Here is a 7,217-nt window from a genome sequence, read left to right on the forward strand (position 1 = left end):
CCCAGCCACTCTTTTCCTTTTTTCCACCCCTTCACTGCTAGTCGCGCTTGTCTTTTTTTGCCATTCGTCCAGACTTCTGTTCGAACCCGCATTTGAGGGCTTTCCCCGTTGCTTGTCCGTACCTGAGTCCGCTACCCTTTCCACCCGGGTCGACTTCTCGGAACTTTCATCACCGCTGCTGTCACTGCGATCAAAGTCACCCATCCCCCCACTTTCAATGCTTTCAGCAACGTCAGCTGTTGTAGCCACTACGATTTTCTGCTCTGTGCGATCGTCCAGTAACTGTTGCCCTCTGGCGCCAATTTGTGGACTTCGCGTCGTCGGCATCCTACCTTACCCAAAGCTCCGTGACGTTTCCCGCCTTTTATTTCTTACCTCTTGCCCCCCTGACCCAGCAACTATTTTTTCACTCCTAACCTTAAAAACTTCACACGCCCCAAATTTTCACTTCAAACCACTCACTTTCACCCTTCACACCTTTGCATTCACTCACCCTTCTTCCTTTACACTCGATCTCCGCACTTTCTGCCTTTTCTGCATCCACTCACCCTTATTTCCTTCACCAAAGCCAAAAATGCACCACTTGACAAAAAGAGTTCTTTCGCGATCGGTACCGGAAACGGAAGCCCATTTTCTCGAATAATGAAATTTCCGAATAATTAAAATCCTGAATTATAAAATTTCCTGAACAATAAAATTCATAAATTCCCAAATTGTAAAATTTTCGAATAACAAAATTCCAGAATTATAAAATTGCCTAAAAATACAATTTCTGAATTATAAAGTTCCTCATTATAAAATTTCCGAATATTAAAATTCCCGTTTCATAAATTTGATTTTTTAAGTTCCTGAATAATAAAATTTCCGACTACTAAAATTCGCGAATAATAAAATTCACGAAAAATAAAATTCTTTATTTAGCAAATTCCCGAAAAATAAAATTCCCGCCACTGCAAATTTTCCGAATTCGCAAAATATAATTTCTGAATAATAAAATTCCTGAATTATAAAATTCTCGAATGATAAAATTCCCAGAAATAATCCTGAATTATAAAATTCCCAAATAATAAAATTCCCGATACCGTTACTTTTCCGAATTCGAAAATTCCCGAATAATAAAATTTCCGAATATTCAAATTCCCGAATAATAAACTTCCCGTATTAAAAGATTCCCGAATGATAAAATCCCTGAATTATAAAATTTCTGAATAACAAAATTCACGAATAATAAAATTTTCGAATAAGAAATTTCGCGAATAATAAAATTCCTAAATTATAAACCTCCCGAATAATGAAATTCCCGTAAAAAATCCTCAATTATAAAATTCTTGAATAAAAAAATTCCTGAAAAAATCTCGAATAATTAATTTTCCAAATAATAAAATTCTCAAATAATAAAATTTCTTAATTATAAAATTCCTGGAAATAATCCTGAATTATAAAATTCCGAAACAATGTACTTCCCGAATAATGAAATCCCTGAATTATAAAACTTCCGAATAATAAAATTCTAGAAAAAAAGCCTGAATTATAAAATTCCTGATTTATGAAATTTCCGAAGAGTCAAATTCCCCAATAATGAGATTCCTAAAAAAATCCCAAAAAATAACATGTGCGATTAATAAAATTGCTAAATTGAAAAAATCCCGAATAATAAAATTTGGGACATTTAAAAAAAAAATTTCATTTAAAACTAAAATAAAAATTTTTAATTAAAAAAATTACCGAATTATACAATATTCAAAATAGAAACCTCCCAAATGATAAAATTTACAATCTTAAGCAATTAAAAAAGTGTTTTTTTTTCTGAATATTAATTATTTATTAAAAATAATTTAATCAAATATCTTTACCAAAAAAATTTGTTTCCTGTTCAATTTATTTTTAAATTATTGTTTGAATTTGAAATGATAATAAAATTATATATATTTCTGACTTGAAATTTTTGTTTGAAAATTTGCATACTCTTTAGAAAAGATAAAAGAAAACTGTCTCAAAAATCGAATGATTAATTTGAAAAAAATGGTTAAATTTATTTCCATCGAGCCACACATGTTCTAAAATTTATTATTCTTATTTAATTTCTATACAATTATTGTCATTTTAAATTCAAACAATAATTCAAAAAACTTTGAACTTTTATAAAATATTTGATTATTTTATTTTTAATAAATACCTCATATTTATTTAACACAAATATTTTTATTTGCTTAAATTTAGGAATTTTCAAGTTAGGATATTTTATTATTCCTCGACTTTCTGTTGGGAATTTTATTATTCGGGATTTTTATGTTTCGGCAATTTTATAATTCCCGGCGTCTGGAATTGAAATTTCGGGCTTAAATTATTATTATCTGTTATAAAACAATTTAGTATTTTTAATTGAATTTTAATTAATTTAAAAGTTTTAATGCGACAGTTAATTTTTGTAAAAAATTTAAAAAATTTGTAACAAAATACCCCCCCCCCCCCTCACTCTGCGTAATTTTTAGTTCCCAGAAATGTAATAATGTTTAACACTGAATCTGTTGTAAACGAAATAAAACAGTATTTCAGATACACATTCAAATTTTTCAAATTTATTCATTTACTTCAAACAAACAAATGTCTTTTCTACGGTAAACGATGACTATTTAACAAAATAATGTAATTTTGAACAAAATAATTAAATTTTCAACACAATGGTTGAATTGTCAACCTAAAATAATAAAGTCCAAACAAAAAAGTGTCATAGTTTATATTTCAAACAAAAATAATGAAATTTACTACACAAAAAAAATGAATTTTAAAACCACAAAGACGAACTTCAACAAATAAATATTTTTCACTCAAGACAGAAATAAAAGTTTATTTAATTTATTGAACCTTCAAGCTAAAAGGCGAATTTTCTCTACAAAAATTTAATTTTCAAACAAAGTATGACGTTTTAGCAAAAAATCAGTTTTCCAAAAAACGGATCCATTTCTAGCCGAAAAACATGATTTTAAAAACTGTACTCCTAACATTCATTGTGTGTATCATTATTCCGGAAAACACTAACTTTTAATGATTAATACGAGGAAAATAATATTCCAAAAAATAACAATGATTTAAATAAGAGATTGAATTAAATGAGGGTTTACAAGGTTTCTTCAAAGAATTCTTTAACTATTTAAAAATTTTCGACAGTTTGACAATATGTATTCTTACTAAAGTGTGAATTTTTTCATTAAATGATCTTCATAAACAATCTTACCCGATAATTGTTTTTAAAAAAATTCATCAAAGCGACATGACTAATAATATTTACCTGAAGAGATAAGTAATAGATACCATTTTTTTGACAACTTCGTATTCTCTTACCTCAGTGTAGATATGTTTTAATAAACTATACGTTGTTATGCATTTTTTAAAAAGAATAATTGAAGAATAATTTAACCACAATGCATTTAATGAAGTTTTATTATGATTGCAGTTTTCTTAGTTTCTTAAATTTCTCTTTGACGTAAATAATTTCTAATCAGACTATAAAAACTCAGTACATTTGTATTTCAAATTAAAAAATTTTTAATATTTTTTGAAACAATTTTTTCAAAAAGTAGGTGAGAAAAAGAATGAAAAACTTGTTTTCGTAGACTGTATCATTGTATTAACATTTTACAGTGCCATAATTAATTACCGTAATACATAAACAATAAAAAATAATTATAATTAATTGATAATCTACAGTTGTGTATTATTGTTATCAATAAATTATTAAAGGATGACTCAAAAATTTGTAATGAGAATTAGTTAAAAATCCAAAACTGCACATGTTTTTTCTTCTGGAAACTTGAAGCGAACTGGACGAGAATCAGGACGAAGAACGTCTCTTCATACTTCCTTAACTGGGGGTGAGTGACTAATTAACGGATCAAGCAAAAAGCTATTTGATAGTTTTGTTCGAATCAGTTTCTCGGTAAACAGCCTAATTAGAGTCTCTTCTTTTTTCTTTTTTGTTTCGGTATTTTTTGCAAAAACTCGGCAAATTGCAGTCAAAAGTTGATTCTTTTTAATTTAAAAGGCAGTCACTATATTTTTGATACCGAATTTATTTCTTTTCCAAAAAAATCTACTATTTGATTAAAGATTAAACTATTTTCTTTAAAATTCGTTTTTTATTAGTTATTGGTTTGATTGGTTGTAAATTAAACTATTTTGTTAAAAAATGGTTGTTTTTTTGTTCGCTAGAAATTAATTTTTGTAACTGCAAATTGAACGAATCTATTCAGATTACATTATTGGTTGAAAATTGAATGAAATAAAAATGTAACTACTACGAAGTACTATGCATGTATTCACTATGAGTATTTCTACTCATTTTACGAGGATTTTTCTTCCTCGTAGGTATCGAATAAATTTACTTCCTCATAGAGTGAGGGTTTTCTCTAACAAAAGAAAAAAATGGATACTGCAATATTTTCCAAGCTTATGCCTCTGCCTTATCGAAAATCTTATTTGCAGAAAATCAGAGAGCCCATCAATATGTCAATCAATGTATTCTGTTCAAATTAAAAACTTTTTGACGCGTGGTAGTATTATATTCCAAACCAAAAAATAGTATTCTTTATATAAACAATTTAATATAATTTCATTCAATTCATATTTTTTGGTAAAAAATTTAATTATTTGGTTGAACATTTAATTATTTATTTAGAAATTCAACTATTTTGTTGAAAATGAACTTTTTTATTCAAAATTCATATTTTCGTTTTGAAAATGTAACGGTTTTGTAGAAAATTTGTCTTTTTGACTTAAAAATTCAACAAGTCTATTGAATTGATTATTTATTCTTTTATAAAAAAACCTTTATTGTTTGAAAACTCCCAGAATTTGAGAAAAATAATATTTGCTTGTTCCAAAACAATTGCATGGTTAAAAAATTGAGCTATATTGGTTGTGAATTCAACCGTTTTAAAAATGTAAGAGCTTTTAAATAAGTAATCCTTTTTGGTTTTGAAATTAAACTATTTGGTTGAAAAAAGCCTTCTTTTTAATTTGTGTTTTAGGTTGGTTTGAAAATTTTCCTCTTTTCTTTAAAAATTTGTTGAAAACTTATCATTTTAGTCAAACATTGATAATTTTAGTGGAAAATTCATGATTTTGGTTAAAGATTATAATATTTTTCTGAAAATGATTTTGTTTGAAAATTAACTTTTTTAACTAAATATTTAACTAGTATATTTTTGGTTGAAAGATTAATCCTTTTTGGCTTATAATTCCGCTATTTGATTCAAATCTGATCCTTTTTAGTTTAATATTTAGCTGTTATTTTTTGAAAAAAGATTGATCATTTCAGTTGAAAATTTATCTCTTTGGTTGAAGATTTATCATTTCAGTTAAAAATTCTTCTCTTTGGTTCAAGATCCATAATTTGATTTAAAAAGTCATCTTTTTGGTCTGCAATTTAACTATTTGGTTAAAAATTAATATCTTTTCATGAAAAGGCAATATTTTTACCTGAAATCTTAGAAATTGAAATCGTTTATCATTTAATTTAAAATCATATATTATCCAAATTTATTTTATCTGAAAGAACTTATTTCCCTTAGATTTTCGAAAAAGATTATGTGTGTTGAGTTTAAGTGAGACTCTTACCATATATTTTACGATTTAAATCAATGGAATTTTTAAAATAACTGATTCATCAGTTGAAATATTTAGTATTAAATAAATGATTTGAATTTTTACTCATTCAGATTTAGAGAGTGCGTTTCGAAGAAGCGAAAAATATACCATGTATATTACTGTTGTATTCCTAATATTAAAAAATATTTCCTCATATGGACAAGATAAACAATATATTTTTCAAATTTAGATATCGATATTTCTAGATAATAAACATTTTTTTGAAACTTCATAAATTATTACTGGTGGGACATAAAAGATTCAACAATAGGTCAATCTTTTTCTCGAGTAAGCAGAATGAACCATTTGCTGAAAGAAGAACTGGAATTATTAATACGCTCAAATCCCAAGATAAAATTTGAAGTGAACTTTATATTAAAAAATTTCTTAATTACTATATTGAAAAATAACAATCTTAAGAAAACCATTTAACACAACACGCGTTTGATGTAAAAATTTCCAATATTCTGTTACAAACTCATTCAAAAGTAAAAAAAGATGTGCAATGAAATTTTCGATAAGAATGTATGTTTAAAAAAAATCAGAAATGTTTCTAGAAATTCCAAGAGGTCTTCCACCAGAAGCGATCAGATTTTATGTACTCTTCTACAATCCGGCGGTTAAATTAATTTTTTGATTGGAAATTTAATTACTCAATAAAAATTTGAACTTCCTTCTTGGAAATTTTATATTTTTGTTGAAAATTTACTATTTCAATTGAAAATTAAACTATTTTGTTAAACATTTAATAATTTAGTTAAAATTTCAACTATTTTGTTAAAAAGTCATGTTTTTGTTTAAAAATTTAAATACTTTCTTGAAAATTTGTCATTTTGTATTAAAATTAATTTTTCATGGATTGAAAATTCACAAATTGATTTTTTTAGCTGCAAAATTTTTGTTAAAAATTCATCATTGTTGGTTGAAAATTAAAGTCTTTTGAAAGATTCGTCTTTTTGGCTTGTAGATTTTAATAATTTATTAAAATTGCAATTGTATGTGGTCAAAGTCAATTTTTTTGTTTTAAAAATTCGACATTATGGTTGGAAACTCAAATATTTTGTTAAATATTTAATAATGTAGTTGTAAATCCAACTATTTTGTTATAAATTCAACTCTTTCGTTTAAAAATTCAAATACTTTGTCGGAAATTTGTCTTTTTGTATTAAAATTCATCTTTTCTGGGTTGAATTCACCAATTCATTTTTTTAGTTGAAAATGTTCAGTTGAAAATTCATCATTGTTGGTTGAAAATTAAACTGTCTTCTGAAAAATGCGTCTTTTTGGTTGCAGATTGTCATAATTGGTTAAAATTGAAAGTGCGGTCAAAGTCAATTTTTTTGTTTGGAAAATTAGACCATTCTGGTTGAAAACTCAAATATTTTCTTTAAAATTTAATAATTTAGTTAGAAATTCAACAAATTTGTTAAAAAGTCATTTCTTTCGTTTAAAAATTCGAATACTGTGTTGAAAATTTTTTTTTATATTAAAATTCGTATTTTCTGGATTGAAAACTCATCATTGTTGGTTGAAAATTAAACTATCTTCTGAAAAATGCGTCTTTTTGGTTG

Source organism: Belonocnema kinseyi, chromosome 10 (assembly GCF_010883055.1).
Source record: "Belonocnema kinseyi isolate 2016_QV_RU_SX_M_011 chromosome 10, B_treatae_v1, whole genome shotgun sequence".
Taxonomy (NCBI): Eukaryota; Metazoa; Arthropoda; class Insecta; order Hymenoptera; family Cynipidae; genus Belonocnema; species Belonocnema kinseyi.